The sequence below is a fragment of the Octodon degus genome, unplaced genomic scaffold (assembly GCF_000260255.1).
Source record: "Octodon degus isolate 3935 unplaced genomic scaffold, OctDeg1.0 scaffold00077, whole genome shotgun sequence".
Lineage (NCBI taxonomy): Eukaryota > Metazoa > Chordata > Mammalia > Rodentia > Octodontidae > Octodon > Octodon degus.
The window spans coordinates 4,583,132-4,601,911 of record NW_004524653.1 but is presented as its reverse complement, the minus strand read 5'-3'; positions in this window follow the sequence as shown (position 1 = coordinate 4,601,911).

The following is an 18,780-nucleotide window of genomic DNA, read 5'->3' as shown; positions in this document are numbered from 1 at the left end:
TGAGAACACCAAGGTTCCTACGACAGCACAACCAAAGCACTCACCAAAGAGGGCTTCCAGAGCTGCTTCAGAAAGTGTCGAGAGCATGGGCTAAGTGGCTAAGCTGCAAGCGAGTATTCAGCTGGGCTGATGGCAATATGTCTTTTCTATAGCAAATATTTTAATCTGGACACTGATCATATTTTTTGATCACATAGAGTATAACAAGGTACTCACAATATGGGAAGTCCCATAAGAACAGCAAGAAAAGTGGAGATACACTTAAGACAAAAGATCTTATACAAGGGCAGTGGATAAGAGACGACTTCCCATGGGAAGTGACAACAAGCAGATATCAAGGATAAGAAGAAGGGGAGAGGGGCAGGGAGATGGCTCAGTGGAATAAGCGCTTCCCTAGCAAGTGCAAAGGCCTGAGTTCAATTCCTAATTCCACCAAAAAAAAAAAAAAAAAGGAGGAGGAGGAGAAGGAGCTGGTCTCAAACTCACAATGATCCTCCTGCCTCAGCCTCCCAAGTGCTGGGATTACAGGCATGCGCCACCATGCCCAGCTATAGAAGGGTTTTTAACCATGAAAATTTCTTTTCTTCTACCCCTAATGCCTATTTAGCAATATTGAAAGGCATTTTAGGTCATCAAAATTCAGAGTAAAATGGATGATGCTAAGTGGGCCTCATACATAGAAGGCAGGAATGCTATGAAAACCCACCCGTGCTCACCACAGCCTCCATGTCTCAGAATCCGAATAGTGCAAGAAACACTGACCTACCAAGAGATCCTCAAAGAGGGCACAGGAAGCCAGGTGTGATAGTGTGTACCCGGAACCCCACATACTCAAGGCTGAGGTAGGAGAATCTCGAGTTCAAGGCCAGCCCAATAAGATCCTATTTCAAAAAAAAAGGAAAAATGAGAGGAGAGGGAAGAGGAGGAGGAGGGAAATGGTGCTCGTTATGGCTTGTGCCTAGACGTCCTGGCCAACGCCTCACGCGGTCGTTCGGGGCTTTGTTAGAGATGGCTGGCTCTCCCGTGCGGCACGGAGGCAGATTCACGGTGCAATGCTAAGCTCACAGACAGCAGGATAAAGGGTGTGAGCGCTACGTGCTCTGAGTAACCTGGATGAGACACGAGGGAGAGAAAGACGCCATGAAGGCCCCTCCCTCGCCTGCTGTGCTGTCTCCCGCCGGCCATGAACAGCTTCTTCTCTGACATGTGCCGCCCGGCCTTGGAGCCAGCGATGACGGACTGAATCCTATACACACTGTGAGCCAAATAAGGCTTTCCCCTTTTAACTTTAGACGTCAGGCATTTTGTCTCAGCAACAAGAAAAATAATAAAAAGGCCAGCCAGATAGCTCAGCGGATTAAAGTGCCTGCAAGCAGGTGCAGGGGCCAGAGGTTGCATGCCTTGCTGGCCTCGCCCCCGGGGCATGCTGAGATGGCAATTGAGACTGGGCATAGTGGCACGCGCCTCTAATCCCAGCTCTTGGGAGGCTGTAAACAGGTGGATCAGTATGAGTCTGATCTACGCAGTGAGACCCTGAACACCCTGTAGACGCTTCCCTAAAATACAAAAAAAAAAAAAAAAAAAAAAGAAGAAAGAAAGAAAAATAATTAAGGCAGAATTGGATATCAAAGTGGGGTTGTCACTGGGCCTATACCTGACCATGGGGTTCAGGAGTCTCTAGGTGTGGCTTGTGGAAAGAGTTAGGAAAGTTTCAAAGGTGCCAGCTGAAAAAGTACAGCTGGAATGCTGTAAGTGATACGTGATAAAAGGCTCTGCTTGGGGCTCAGAGGACCAGAGATCCTGCTGGGAAAGACCAGGCTGGGAGGTTTCCGCTGGAAGAAGAACCGCATTGGCTATTGGACTCCAGACAATGTGTGTTTTATCTGGGAAGAAATTTTTTTCTGCATTTTGGGTATGTCCAGGCACTTTACCTAGAAATGAGATTAAGAACCGCAGACTAATTAATCTGGCAGAAGAAATTTCAAGGCAGTCTAATGTTTCTTTTTGTTTGTTTGTTTTTGTTTTTGATGTTCTTTTTCCCCATAATTCTATTGAGAAACAAATAGCAATGAGACAGTTTCAAATCAAATTGGTAGGACAGTTTCAATAATTAACACATTGCATACATTCCTCCTAGTGGTTATTTGCTGTACAAGATGCAGACATGATATCCTATTTACAAACACTATTAGAACAAATCCCTCTATTCATAAAGAGACTATAACTACATATCTATCCTAACCATTTTGAATACACAGATACAAAATGGACATTCATCTGTATCCCCCTTTTTTTATTTAGTTCCATCATTTAAATAGTATAGGTGTGTAAACTCAGCAAAATATTCTAAAAGAGTCCAGTAGTCCATAATAGTATTGGGTCTTCTGCTTCACTGGCAGTGTCAGAAATTGTTGACCTGAGTCCCCTACAGCTCAACATAACACTATGGCTTTACTTCTTATACTTTATTTTTATACTTTTCTGCTGGATGGTTAAGACCAAGATAAAGCAAGACCTATGCAACAAGAGTTGTAGCTTTTGGGTCTGATAAGGTCAGTGAAATCCCCTCAGGATTTATCCTTAGATCCTGTACCTCAGATTGTAGATCTTTTGTCAGTGTCAGCCATGTGGATGAGTCACAGCCATTGCTTAGCCCATTTGCTCTCTGTGACTCTCCTTAGGCACACTCTGCATCATCGATCTACATCACACTTTCCTCTTTGGCTCCATAATCTCCTTATCAGAAAATTTGGGACACAACTGAGTTACATGATGTTACAGTACAAGTTTTCATATGTCCTGAGTCTTAATTGACCTTGGAAGGCTAGGGCCAAAATGTTGGCTTTCCTTGCAGCCCTCCTTTTTCTCTAATTTTGGTCTACAAACTTAAGTTGTTAACCCTCCAGAAGAAAAGTTTATTGTTATTACCATACAACCTAGGCTGTTAAGCTTAACCTCACTATCTGTCTAAATATCAGACATCTTAGGCATAACATGGAACAGGTATTTTTCATCAAGTATTGATATGTTGAGTTTTAAGTCCCTACAGAATATGATGAAAAAACATTTAAAAATTAGAATATATTTTTTAAATAAGCATAAAGAATTATATAATTCTTAGGTTTACACGGAAGTCAAAAAATCTAACCATATACAACCTTGAAGCAGGACAGTCCCACAACATTCCTTTTCCTGTCTCCTGCCTTCTTTCACCACTTCCTTCTTTTTGAACAATCATCTACCCGAGGAGACAGTCTAATGTTGAGGCAGTAGCCTGGCTACTGTTGGGGGATTTTAGCCAGATTTATGTTGAGAATCAAAAGCAAAGAGCCCAGCAGGATGATTTAAAACATTGTGAGTCTGGCCAGAAAGGAGCTCCAAGAAAGCTATCGACTGCAAGGATAAAATGGAGAAGATCTTGATGGTTTAAAAGAAGGAAAATAGAAAAGAGGACCTGAGAGCATAGCAAGAAGCAGCCAGAATCCAGCTGTTGCGCCCGCAGAGTTACAAAGGTGACAGACTTTGCTTTGAGAAGAAAGCCACAGAGCAGCATGTCCCGGAAGGGCAGCAAACTGGGGAAGGTGTTGCTTGCAATTTGGTTTACAGGCGCCAGATCCTACAGCCAACAGAGAAGGCAACAGGGCTACTGCTCCTGTTGGTAGCAGGCCTTGGCATCGTACGCATGGCGCTGGGTTTAAGCACATGTAGAATGCAAGAGTTTTGGGGCCATAAATGCTTCCACACAGACTCCAGAAGAAGGCTTGGGTGGCCAGGCAACGTGCCCCTCACCGGGCAGTATGTGGAGCTGCGAGTTTGAAATCAAAGGGGCAGCAGAGACCCCAGAAGGCTGAAGAGGCCGGGAACGTGGATTGCCCAAGGAAAAGCGCAAGTAGTGCAGGAAGCCAGGCTCATAAAGAAGCCATGAGAGCTACAGCCACCAGAAGTGCCACAGGGGTAGAACAATCCTTGCCCTTTGGAGTTCACAGCTTGACAGACTTCTGGAGATGCTGGAAATGGAACTGTGGGATTTGATGGTTGCCCTGCTGGGTTTTGGCCTTTCTTCACTCCCATTCCTGCTATCCCCCTGTTCGTAACTTTTGGAGAAGAAATGTCTACCTTGTGTTGTTGGATGTTGGAAGTGTTAAGCTTTCTTTTCATTTCTATAGGGACTTAGAGCTGAGTTTGCCTTAAACTCAGAGACTTTGGACTCGGCCTTTTCAGTAATGCTGAAACCATGAAGACTTTGACCTCTCTTAAAGATGCCTTTTATGCAAAGGGATGCATTATAAGTCTTTGGGGGACCAGGCACAGAACACTGTGGCTTGTGTCTAGGTGTTCCCTCAAAGCCTCACGTGGCCAAAGGTGGGGCTTTTTCAGCAGTGGCTCTGAGTTAAATCGTGTAGGATGCTGGGATTGACTCATACCACAATGCTAGGATTACGGGCACTACAGCTGAGGGTTGAGTGCTACAGCGCTAGGTGAGTATAAGGCTATTTTTGTCTCAAAGACAAGAAAAAGTAGCTAAGAGCAAGTGTAATAAGGGACTGCACAATACACAGAGCCTCGCATCCCCTGCCTCCAACCATTAAATGCCACTGTGATTCCCAAGGTAGCGACCCTGAACCATGCCCTGAGAGTGAGGGCATGTGAGAGCACCACAGGGGTGAGGAGAGGGGAGAGCAGGCGGGAGTGAGTGAGAGCAAGGGGTGCGAACGCCCACCGGGGCCTCTCCAAGGTCATAAGGCTGGCATGGCTGAATTAAAATCTATATAATTCTGAGTACCTCTTGGTAGCTCTATAATTAATACAAAAATAATAGGGGCTGGGGAGATGGCTCAGTGGAATAAGCGCTTCCCTGGCAAGCACAAGGGCCTGGGTTCAATCCCCGGTTCCACAAAAATAATAATAATAATAATAATAATAATAATAATTTCATCTTTTTTCCTGACTCTCCCTCAAAAACTCCACTTAACAGATGTTTTAGATCGACAATTTTTTTTTTTCCGTACTGGGGATTGAACTCAGGCCCTTGCACTTGCCAGGCAAGTGCTTATTCTACTGAGCCATCTCCCCTGCCCGACAATTTAAATTTTTATTTATTCTTATTTTATTTCTGCACTGGTAGGTCAACATGTTAGGCAGAAACCCACTTTCACCAGCAAAGCTTGACTTCAGCTATCACCAGGGAGGCGCCCAACGAAGTCCGCTCATTTTTGCTTCATCCAGTGTGAAGAGTGAGAAGGAATGTAGATCTCCTTTTGCTTTCTAGTCTTGCTTTTCTGCCAAGGTCTCAGATTAAGACTGAGAGAAAATTTCTTTTTTCTTCTTTTAAGGTAAAGAATATAATCCCAGTGTCTTAGTTACTTTTCTCTTGGCTGAGACAAAATACCTAACATGTAAAGTTAAAGGAGGAAAGATTTATTTGAGCTCACAGTTTGTAAAGGTTTCAGTCCATGGGCAGCTGGCTCCAAGGCAGGGTCACACGGTAGAGGGGCGTGGCCACACGGTAGAGGGTCGTGGCTGTACACCAACTGGGCGTGGCCGCACAGCAGAGGGGCGTGGCAGATGAGAAGCAGCCCATGGCAGTTCAGGCCGGAGGCAGTGAGCAAGCGCAGCAGCAGGCCTGCCTGCTCTTTTATAGTCCATCCAAGCTACAAATCTATTGACTGGTGCCGCCCACATGTGAGGTGGGGCTTCCATTTTCCACACCCAGAAGTGTGATAAATCCATAGTCATCACACGCCCTAATCCCAGCATCACACACCCATGATCCAGCTACACCCCTAAAAATCCATCCCTGAGCATGTGAGGCTTTGGGAGGACACCTAGCTATAAACCACAACATCTCTCTACTCAGGGTTGAAGCTGGAGGATCACAAATTCAAGCCTGGCCTGAGCAATTTAGCCAGACCAGCTCTTAAAACACTGGGGATGCAGCTAAGTGGTAGAGCCCCTGCTTAGCATGCACCAGACCCTGGATTTGCTCCCAGTAGTGAAAACCAAGCAGTCTGTTTCCTCAGTAGGGCCTGAAATCCAAGCCTTCTCCTTCGCATTCTTCTTCTAGTACAGGAACACTAATCTTCCGACAATTTCACTACTTCCCCCATTCGTGGCAGGCTAAAGGAGCTACTCAAGGAGAAAGAGCCTCGTAGCGGAGGTGCTGCATGCAGGGGTTCTGGGCAAAAGACTCTCAATTATAACTAGTGCTGATGCTGTACACTTTGAGACCTTGCTAAACTACCATGGGCAGAGGACCTGGTGGCTAAAGACCCCAGAGCAGCAGCAGAACAGAGGCCCCTTCTGTGTGCTACCTGGAGGGAGCAAACCGCTTCCTCCCTTAAGGCCGACGCAGAAGCCGGGCTACCGCTGCCTCAGAAGCCTTTCATCCTGAGGCCCGGAAAGCCAGAGAACTGCAGAAAGCCAATAACAAAATCGCACATGAAGATCTTAAGAGTCTGAACAGCCCCCTTTGTTTTTGCACAAGAACCTGTCAAGAGGGCCAGCGAGATAGCTTAGCGGTCTAAAGCGCCTGCTTAGGCCAGCTTAGGCAAGCGTGCAGGGACTGCAGTTCGATCCCCGGCACCACATGCAGTGCCAGCCCCACCCCCAGGGTAGACTGAGCCAGCCACAACAAAATAAATACATAAATAAAAATAAAAGAACCTGTCAAGAAGATATTTTCCAGAAAACAATACTCAAGTAAATTCGCCAGTGTTTTATAGAGAAAGTTCTGCACACCGGGTTCTCAGAGACCTACCATGTCGCACTTCTCAGAGCCGCCAGTGCGCTCCTCTGTACTGTGGCCCTGGAAAGGGGCACAGTGACATAAATGTCTCCTCCGTGTCCCCCTCCCCAGAACAAATCTCGCCGTGAAAGCCGGAGCGTCGGGCAGGTCTGGATCAACTGGCATCAGGTTCTGCACCACTTGGGCGCAGTGGGGTCGGGGAGGAGGACGAGGGGGCCTCCATGCGGCCCGGGGGGGTAGGGGGGAGCTCACCCTTGTGCAGGCCCTCAGCCTGTCTCACGTCCGGCTGCACTTTCAGGCTTATCTCTTTGTGTCCTCCGTCTTCCAACACCATGACTCTTCCTTTGGGGCTCCAGACTTCCCCACTCGGGGTCCCCACCAAGGCGAGTGAAGCCTCTCAAGTGCGCAGCGAACATTAGAAGCCCAGACACCCCCCACTGTGGTGACCAAAGGGGGTCCCCATGCCCCGCAGGCTTGTGCACGGGAAGGCCAGCACCCACAGCCACCTCTGCTCCTCAGGGGCTGTTGGCCTGCAGAAAGCCACGGTCCTCTTTGAGCTTCCCTTCTGCGCCCTGCTTCCAGCTCCCAGGGTGCCCAGCTGCTGACCGACACTGCCTGCCCCCTTTATTGTGTATTTTGAGACAGGTCTTGCTAAGTTAATAAGCTGTCCAGGTGGCCTCAAACTGGAGATCCTCCTGCCCCGGCCTCTCCGGGAGCAGCAACTGCAGGCATATAGAGTAGTGAGTAGAACGAATCAGATACACAAGCTTAAATATCACATGCTTTCTCTTCTATGAACAAACAAAATATAAATAAACAGCAAACTAAACAGAGATTTTAGGGAGATCTTTTTCAAATGGATTGAGAGATACAGAAAGGAAAGAAGAAAGAAAGTAAAAAGAATGGAGGTATGTTACGTACACGACCAGCTCCCCGCAACAAACGTAACAGTGTGCACTGCAAACAAGCACTAATAGAAAATGAATAAATAAAAAATAAAAATAGGGGCTGGTGAGATGGCTCAGTGGTCTAAAGCACCTACTTAGAACAAGCTAAGCTAAGCAAAGCACAGGGACTGCGGTTCAAACCCCCAGCACCACATGCCAGCCAGCCCGCCCCCTGGTGGGCTGAGCTGGCCACACACACTAAATAAATGTTTAAAAAAATAATTAATTAATTAATTAAAAAATAAATAAATAAATAAACAAAGGGGAAAAAATAAGAGAATCTGGGCTTGGGAGCACACATCATCCCAGCTACCAGGGAGGCTGACGCAGGAGGGTGCCAAGTTCACAGGCAGCCTAGACAACTTAGTAAGACCCCCATCTCAAAATAAAAAGGGCTGAGGATAGAGCTCAGAGTTCCCTGGATTTGATCCCCAGGAAAGAGAAAAAGAAAGCCAGCGATGATGCACATGCATGTGATGTAGCTAGCATTTGGTAGGTATATAGCAATACTGGCCACTAGTATTGCAGTCTTATTATATTTTACATGTCTGTTCTGATCTGTTTGGGTATAACTGCTCTACACTCATCAAATGTCATATGATTTTAATTTTTTTCTACTGGAAATTTGTAAGCTTCTCTCCCAAACAGAATGGTATATTTAGATTCAGTGTGGTTTTCCTCACTAAAATGAACACTGCCACAACATAAACAAGATGTAGACAGGGAGCTCCACTGGGATCAGGCTGACGGAAAGGGTCCACTTTTCATGACGCAATTCAACAGCGAAGTTTCAGGCGTCGGGGAGAACCACCACAGTAATTTTTAAATAGCATTTCCCCACCACAAAAATTCTCTCCTTTTGATTCAAGAACTCCAGACCTAAGAACTATGAGAACATTTTACATATGGAAAAGCTTTGAACACAAAGATGTCCATCACAGCGCTATGTATCATCAAATAAAATTGGAAGAGGGACCAGGGAGATGGTTCAGTGGAATAAGCGCTTCCCTGGCAAGCACAAGGGCCTGAGTTCAATCCCCAGTTCCGGAAAAAAAAAAAAAAAATTGGAAGAAAATTAAATCTTGAATGGCTTAGCAAGGGCCAGTCAGATAGTTCAAGTGCCTGCTTTGGCAAGCACAGGGACCAGGGTTCGATCCCCAGTCCCACACGCTGCACCAGCCCCACCCCTGAGGCACACTGAGCCAGCAACTGAGTCCGGGTAGGTGGTGCACTCCTGTAACCCAAGCGCTGGGGAGGCTGAAAACAGGAGGATCACTGCAAGTTCAAGCTGCATAGTGAGTCCCTGTATCAAATACATTAAAAATGGGAGGGGAAAAAAAAAAGAATGGTTTAGCAGACTAGAATCATATGATATGACAGAATCCGTGCAGCTGCTTATGATCCTGCTTTTTCCATTGAAAAAATACAGGTAGGGCGTCGTGCACTGCACCCTAGTTGTCAACACACACAACTATGTATTCTTAGCAAACATCAGAGGGAAGGGCTAGAAGGAAGCACAGCAGATATGAAGAGGAACTCTCTATAGATGAAAGGCCAGAGATTATATTTTTTTCAAGATGATTTATGATTGAAAAATTATACACCGTATATGTGCACTTGTATAGGTATTTTCCGTGGTGGTGGTGGTGGCAGTGGTGGTACTGGTAGTGGTGGTGGTGGTACTGGTGGTGGTGGTGGTGGTGGCGGCGGCGGCAGCAGCCGTGGCGGTGGCGGTGGCGGTGGTGGTACTGGTGGTGGTGGTGGTGGTGGTGGTGGTGGTGGTGGTGGCAGCTGTGGCAGTGGCAGAGGAGGTGGCACTGGGGACTGAACTTGCTGACTTCCAGTTCTGGGTGTTTCCATCTCCTTCTGGAGCTGGTCTCCAAGTTCTTCCGGTCTCAAATAAAGAACCGATGAAATGCGCAGAGAGCAGTGGCAAAGTGTATTTGGAAAAGTACAAGCGGAGCGTGAGGGAGAAACTGGCTCTGCAGAGTGAGCGCGGGAACCTGAAGGAAGACAGAAAAAGGCAGAATGCAAGGGCACGCTGAGGACTCAGCGAGCTGTCGCGACAAAAGTCACGGTGTCAAGTTCTTCTTGGCCTCCGTGTCTTTTACGCTGTCCAAATCCCCAGGATACCCGGAAGGACTCCTACATACGAGTCCCGTGCTAGGACCCCAGCCCCGGGCTGGCGTGCGATCCAGGCACCCTATTGCAAGCCTGCTGGAGTTCTCGCGAGAAGCAAGGGGGTGGGGGCGGGGATGGAGATGGGGACTGGGGGGGAAATGGGGGACAGGGATGGGGACAGGGACAGAGGATGGATGGGAGAGGGGATAGGCGGGGGGGGGGGGGGGGGAGGGGACATGGACCATGGAGAGACACACACACACACACACACACACACACGACTGCTCTGCCCTGTGTACAGGATCTTGTCGCTCCTACTTCCCCAGCAGCTTTGTCACACCCTGATCTCCCATCTCAACTCCAGTGCCTTCACACTGCACTACATGCCCCCTCTTTTTTTTTTGTTTTGTTCTGTTTTGTTTTGTTTTGTTTTGTTTTGTTTTGTTTTGTTTTGTTGGTTGGTTGGTTGGTTGGTTGGTTGGTTGGTTGGTTTGGTTTGGTTTTGGTTTTTTTGTTTTTGTGACAAGGTCTCCCTAGGCAGTGCAAACTGACCTTGGACTCACTATGTAGACCAGGTAGCCTTGAACTCTGCATAAGCTTCCTTCCTTAGTCTCATAAGTGCTGGAATTATAGGCATGTGCCACCATCCCAATTTTTATTTTGAGACAGTATCCTGCTACGTCATCAAGTTGCCCAAGTTGGACTCAAACTTGTGATCCTCCTTCCTCAACCTCCCAGAGTAATGAGATTAGAGGCATGTACCACCACATCTGGCTATTTTTTTATTTTTAACTTTGATAAACACACGTAAAATAAAATTTACCATCTTAACCATTTTAAAGGTATATGTCAGTGCTATTAAATCCGTTCACAGGGCAGGGGAGATAGCTCAGTAGAATAAGCCCGAGTTCAATCTGCAGTTCCGCAAAAAAAAAAAAAAAAAAAGCATTCACACTGTTATGTAACCAGAAATACTGCCCATCTCCATGCTGGGCATGAGGGCAATCCCAGCACTCGGGAGGCTGCGGCAGACGGCTCACAAGTTCAAGACCAGCCTGGACTACACAATGAGACCCTGTCTAAAAAACTTTGTCCAAATCCAAAATTTTTTATCTTGCACAACTGAAACTCTGTACCCACTAACAAGAACTCTGTTTTCCTCTCTGCCCCTTGGTAATGACCATTCGTTTTGGCTTTGTAATTTTGACTATAAGTACCTCACACGAGTGAAGTCATGCAGTACCACTCGGTGACTTCTTTTCACTCGCCTTAATAGCCTGGAGGCTCATCCAAGTTGTAGACTCCATCAGAAGGTGTGTCCTTCTGCAGGCCAGTAATACTCCAGTGCCACATTTTGTTTATTCACCCACCTGGCCACGGACACTTGCTTTATTTGCCTCTGCCTTTTGCTCATTGTGAATGATGTTACTATGAACACGGTCGTGTCAGTATCTCTCCCATAAATAACTGTCTTCACTGTTCTACTAGTTGACGTTTTCCCCCAAGTTGTACCACTGTCTGGGGGTACCAGACCCTCCACCAGATTTAGCTATGACTCCGCCTGGTCAGGGGCAGCATTGCAGCGGGCAGCTTGACTGCCTGGGGACATGGCCGAGTGGCCACACATCCGGAAATGACGCACCTTTTTCTCTTGTTCTGATCCCATCACAGGACCAATGCCTTAGTCTCGGCTCTCCAGCCTGGATCCCTCACGCTGAGCCCTTCTTCCGTACCTTCTGCTTCTGACATGGAGCCCTCTGGCCCCTCCCGACGCCCTGTCCAAGAAGACTGTCCGGAACAGAGACCATCACGGCAGCCATTTCTCCTCACGCTCCCTCACAATTTGGTAATGAAGTATTGATCTCCACTTCTGCGCTTATGGACGATCTTAGGCTCTCGCTGATAAATGGCAACGGGGCTGTCTCGTCTCCATGGCCTCCTTTCACTGTCACAAGAAAACAAAGTGCCACTGAGGAAAAATAATGACTGGGAACACTGATGTACTTATTTTGTCAGTTTGTAACAGGAAAGGGAGGGGGAATGAGTCTTCATAGTTTAATGTCCAAGTGGGCTGCGCTTGACGTAGACACTTGGAAGCTTACTCTTCATGGTAATGTCCATTTCCTATTTATAACCCCTCTGGGAACGTTTGTCTAAAGGAAATGTTTCTGTTCAGTGTAACAATTATGGTTGCACCTGGATTGCCCAGTACTGCCCCTGCACTAGGGAGCCATTGATCACTGCAAAGTAGAAGAATTATTAAGTTAAACCAGAGTTGGAGCCAAGAAAGCCTCTGAGCAACGTTCATCTTCTGTGAAAGTTGTTCAGATAGTTAGGCTTCGCTGCGTCGCTGCCAAAGACTTTTTCCCATCCAGTGGTGGGCATCTTTCTCATCATCATTATCTTGATTGGTTTAAGCATGCACTACCGTCATAAGAGACCAGGAAACTGGGAGACATGGTGTGATGTCGAGTCTGGGAGACAGAACCAGATGAGATCATTGCAGGGTGCAAAGTCCAGCAGCAGCCTTTTCTGGTAACCTCTTCCGACAGGGCCTGTTGTTTATGAACTCCAAACCGCAGCTTGACTGTAGAACCAACAGCAAGCATGCAATCGGGTGTCCGTTTTAAATGTGTTCCTGCAACTTTTTTCATTAAAACTTTAAGGGCCCAATTTTAATTTGTGGAATATTCCCGTTAATAATGAGATCTAATTAAGACATCCATTAAAAGCCCGTTAAAGTTAATTTAACGTAAAAATTCCAATAGAACTGTATTAGATTTTCTCCATTAAATTAACGTTATGGATTTTTAACGGATGTCTTAATTATACGTTATTATTAACGGGAATACTGTATTACACAGATTAAAATCAGGTCCTAAGTCAACTTGGAAAACCTAAGAGCATGTTTTAATATTAAAAGTCTTGCACACCTAGTACATGCTTTGGAAGTGCAGGGGTAGGTCTGTTTATTCTAGTTGAGCATTTTCTATACAATGGAAAGCAACCTATAATAGGTAAACCCATCATTGCATTTAAACAATGAATTTCCTTATTCTCAAAGGACAACTAAATCTGGGTAGTGTTGTAAAATGCTACTCAGCTAGAGTGAAATATTTAAACTAGTCTGGGCACAATGTGGGGAGTTAGACAACTCAGAAGCAAATGAAATCCTGTGTGCTGTTGCTTTAATTACAGAGGTTATGAGACAATACTCAACACTGACAAAATGAGACCAAATACAGCCTCTTCACTGCTTCTCATAAAAGCTGCCTGTTGGAATTGTTTTGGAAATTTTAACATGATCCCTAAATTCAACATTGGGATTTAAAAAAAAAAAAAAAAACAACTTCTTATTTACCTCCTAGGGAAAGTGTTGCCCTTATGCCACATATAATGGCAAATTGCTTTTTTTATGGCATGCATAACCTAGATGGGAAAAAATATGGCGCTTCAGGGAAGGAGGAAAAAAGTAAATGAAGTTCCAGGAATGTCATTCTGAAGTAATGAGGCATGGACAGAAAATATACCCCTCACATCATCGGATTGAGATGGCAGTCGAAATAGCTTCATTGAAGTGTCAGCGCTCATCCATCAATCAATCACCCACGAGGAAAAATAGCAACAGTACAACGGGGCAGCTTTTATGGGATTTACTCATGGGCATAGGGAATAGCGGCTCAAATGTAGTTCTGACATGAAAAGCAAGGTGCTGATATTATTTTTTATGATGGGAGGATCATAAAGTGAATTGAGAACAGTGAGGTCTGTCTTTGCGTAACCTATTCAACCAGAAATGAATGGAACTCAACTGGAAAGGAACAGTCTTCGGGTGGGTTAAGATTGAAAGGTGGACTCCGCTGAGCACTGTCCTTCAACAACAAAATTCTATTAGAAGAAAATCAATGTATTAGTATTGAGGTTCCTGAAGTTGTTGAAAATTGCCTGCGCCAACCCAGGGTTTTCAGAGAGAGTGACATCACTCAGATCCGGCCGCAACCATCCAAAAGCAAGTTCTGAGCTCATGCTTTGGTAGGGTGGAGGGAGCTGAATAATTCTAAGCTCCTTGGAAATCATTCCCTTCTAAGAAAAAAAAAAGACAATAAATCATCTGCTTCCACGAATAATCTATATGATTTTGCTAATGCGATTTCTCTGATGGAGTAGGGTGGGAGGCGAGAGACAAAAATATTGATAAATTTGGTAAGACTCATGAATTTTCACTTGGCAACTGTGAATGTCACCGCTGAGGGACAGCTGCTAATGTTCTCCTTAGAAAGCAGGATCTGGGCTGGCACCGTGAGATACAAACAGCTCTCGATGTATTTCTAGAGCCCAGGCCTGTCTACATTTGGCAAGCCCTACAAGCCTTCTAGAAACGTCTTCCTGAAGAGACAAACTAAAGAGCCAGCACTCAGGAGAACATTTTTAATCCTCTCGCACACCACTTCCTTTTTCTGAAGAACAGTAGTTGAGAAAGGTTGGAACCTGAGGAAAGGAAAATGCCATGCAAATATCATGCAAATTACCCTCCACTGCAGCCACACCCCCTGGCAGTAGGGACAGTGACAGATTGCCTTTCTTTTCCTTCCCCCCACCCCCAGCTAAGGCCACCAACCAACTAAAAATTGAAATGGCCATTGCTAAAATTACTTACAAATATTTACATTTTATATCTTTGGCCCCATTTTGTAGTTCAGCAAATCTACCAAATACACAGCATAGTGAAAACTCCAGAGGCACAAGAAACAAAATCTATTCCGTAAATTCACTCTGTAGATCTTGGGAACCCCTGGCGTTTGTGGCGCCATTCTAGGTACCAGGAAATGGCTAATGACATCCCGGCCTCACCCTGCTGATACCTGCTCCCCCACATAGTGACACCCTAACAGCTGGGGGCAGAGTTCACACAGAGTCACAATCCAAGTACTTCAGAATAAAAAAAAAAAAATTCCCTCTGTAAAACAAACAGGGAGGAAACAGCTTAAAAAATAGGTCAAGGCCTAAAAACAGAACATAATCATGGAATAAATTGGATAGCCCAGACAGTCCCCGTAGAGTTTCTTTCAAGCCACAAATAGAATTTTTAAAACACCCCCAAAATGTGCCGGCTCAGTATTTCACTCTTGCATAGTTAATAGGCGAGATTTTACAAGCAAAAGCCTCTGAACTCAGTTGAAACGCTGAAAACAAATGCAGTGATATGTTTGGGAAGCATTTCTATAGCTCTGGCTACAGAGGGAAGAAGACTGTGGATATGAGTGTGTAGGTGTGTATGTACAGCCACACCTGCACACACATACACACACACACACACACACACACACACACACACGAATTTTACTGTTGTTCTCCAAGGCCTACAGAGAGTGCCGCAAGGAGAGGGTTTGATTTTTCAAAATTTGTCATGGTAAATCCAAAGATCACGGGCCTCACCAGGTACTTGAATTCTTTTCTATTTGGCACTCTCCCAATCACGCTGTGCTCAAACCTTTTCTTCAGTGTTGCATTTCCTGACCTCACTAAATATTTTTGTTTTTAAAAAAGACATCAGGCGCGTCATTTGCCATTATCACCTCTTCTCTGCAACGAGAACAGTAGCCGAGATGAACGTTCAATTAACAACAAGGAAACACACGATGGCTTTCACACACATATGCGCATGTGCGGCGCCAAAGCAAGACAAAAGTGGTCCCTATTTTGAAGATGCATTAGGCGAAAAGAAACACTCCCAAGTGAACTCCCAGTTGCTGTTGTTCCCTCTGTGAGATGCTAAAACGCTGATTTCATTTTCTCCCTTCCTCTATGTGCCACTTTCTCAAAATACCTACAAAATACTTTTCGACAAAGATTGAGCTAAAAAGGAGATACAAATTTCCATCCTCCCAGATAGAGAGATGGGTCTCCATTGTAGGAAAGCATTAAACATTGTGAAACTTGTGAATCATCTTTAGAATTTCTACAGTCGAATTTTACCTCTTCATCCGGAGGAAAAGCCACTTAGCCCCCTTGGTTTCCTGTGACAGATTCAGAGACAGCCGCCCATCTCCAATTTCCAGGCTCTGGTTAATCTTCTTCCCATAGTTATGAACAATGGGCTAAGAGGCGTGGGTGTTTCTCCAAAAATTATTCATGCGCAAGGCAGCCCACAGCTTCAGGGAAAACTAGAAATGTTTTATGGATTAGAATAGGGCTGTTTTAAAATGCTAGTACCAGATGCATCGCTGTTTCAGCAACAGGACTCCGTCCATTGCTTTGGAAAAATATATTCCAAGTAAAATGGCTTTTTGAGGAATGACACCCTGATATGATACACTTCAGCAAGCAAATGATATTACCAATAGCCATATGGTTATCATCTGGGCCTTTTACCATACAGTCTGTTTTTTTTTTTTTGTTGGTTTTTTTTTTTAAAAAAAAAAAAAAAAAAGGACAAATACAGCCCTGTGTGTCATGTTTATTTGCTTAAAACAGCTTTTGGAAGTACTAAGAGTAACTCTTTTGTAGAATTCCCAGCAGAAGTTGAAATATGTGAAGAAATGTATTGCTTAGCTTAAAAAAGAAATCTAAGCACTCCCTTCAGCCCTTTCCGAAAATAAATTTCTGAAAATTCAAAGATAATCCACTGAATTATCTTGAACCTGAAACCTAAATTTGGACATCAGTACTCAGGCAATAGCTAATATTTACAAAATCAGCAATCCTGTGCTCAGGGTTCATATGTGAAGACTAGCCCAGTAATGTTCAGGACTTGCAAATGTGTATGTACGTTTGGAAAGTACACAAAACTGGACCGGTCGCAAAAGAAAAAGTGCAAGCGGCGTCCATCCTGCATTGTGATAAATACTGCAGAAACATTTCTTGCCTTGAAATGCTGAAAACATACAATGCAACTCAAAACAAAACATGCAGAACATAAAATTTCCTCCAGCCCAGTGTTCTTAAATGTCCTTACACATTTGTCCCAGCTGCCATTTATGTGGTGGTGTCTGAGGACAGCCTTCAATCCCATCGAGCTGTGATCCCCGATACCCAGGCACTGTCTCCCTCCAAACCCCTTTCAAGCCAAGAGGCTAGCTGGTCAGATACAGTCTTTAATGGCCACCCGGTTCTTGCTCTGCAGAGCTCTCCTAACTTTTTAGGAAATCCATCATCAGCCTCTTCACACTATGCATATGTTGCCCTGCTGTAGTCCTGGATCTTGTGTGTGTTTCTTTTCTAAAAGGGCAGTGGTAGAAATGGTCAGAGTTTCAAAAATCACATTTATCCCTGCTCTGAAAGAAAGTGTCTATTTGCTAGCGAAGAAGGGCAAACACATTTTTGTATTAGGCAAGCTGACCAGTCATTTTCAAAGACAAATGGCTGTAACCTTACCTGTGGAATGTTTGTGTGAACAAGCGCGCTAATTTTCTACCGTCTGCATGCTGTATATAAGACATTCGCCTGTATACTAGGAAGAAAATCCAGGCTGTTTTCCTTGCATATAGGGCAGCTTGGACGGCTGGAACGTAAGCCTTCCCGTGCATTTTTATAGTGTACATATTTGTATATACTAACTATATCGCCTTGTATGAACACAGATTTTGTTATATTTGCTTTGTTTCTGTTTCCTACCAAACAGGCCCACAATGGGAATTCTTTTGTAAAGAAAAAAAAAAAATATGCTTGTAATTTTTTTCCTGATCATTCTCTTTCAATAGCTTATGAAAGGATTAGATCTGAGTTTACAGAGAAATTCTAAGAACCACTTTTGTCTGTCTGCATGAGTCCCGTCCAACTGCTGGACCTAGGGAGGAACCAGCGCCCTAATTTAGAGTTTTCCTTTTCAGGCATGCTTTACCCCATGGGAAAACTGCAAACTTATCCATGTAGAATTATCCTCTTTGTATTTTATCTAATAGTGCCTGAAAATTTTTTTAATGTCTTCTTAGAGGAAGAATTCATAATTGTCAAAATTTGAAACATTAGCTTAATTTTGTTTTTATGACCTCGCGGTTCTTCTCTTTATTTATTCGGTTGCTGTTGTAATGGGGCCCCAGGCCATTCCTGACATCGATGTTCTTCTGCATTAAGAATGTTTTTAAAATTACAGAGATTATTGAGCCAACAGGCTGTTTTAATCAAAACCGTGTTTCACTTGTTTTTGATGATTATAAATTGTCCTTGCAATGAAAAAAAAAAAAAAAAAAAACTTTCTGCTAGGAAGATTATACCACCCTGTGGCCAAATGGACTCATAGCAGGTAGGCATCAGCCTCCACTTCTCTGGATCTAGACAATTCCTCCCTGGGCTAGCCACAATCGCATCCCCCCCCAATCTGCCGCTGTCCCCACTGCTCCGGTCACTATTTGCAGATTTCCGAGGGCTTCTTGCCTTGTCCCCACTGCCCACAGACAGACAATGCAGCCGGAAGTGATGTCATTCTGGCTTGGAGAAAATGAAGGGATTTTTCAGAACAGGTGCTCCTTCTTTTGTCCCGTGATGCCACCAGCCTGTCATCCCTCCTAATTATAAACAATCTGGTCGCAACATCCCACATAACCTCAATCGGGCCAAAAGCAGCAATTCAGAGCAGGCCCTTGCTGAATAAAAACGACGAAGGGCACAGCCGAGACGGGTGCTTGTGCGCCACAGTGCGGCATCAACGCTGCCTGAGAGTAAGAGGGGCTTTAATACAGTTTTATCACTAGAAATAAATTCTGATGGTGGAGATGAAGAAAACCTTTAAATTATATCACAAAAGCCATTATTTTTTACATCTAAAGAGGTTTTTTTTTTTTTGAAAGAAAACCATTCTACTTTAAGAACTGTAATTAAAGCCCTAAATAATAGATACTACTTCTTTTACCTATTGTACAAAATGAGCATCGCACTCGCCAAGGTTGTACGGAGCCTTTCATTTCCATCAGAAAAGGTTTCTATAAGTATATTATTTACATTTTTAAACCTGATAACTTTCCTTTGTGG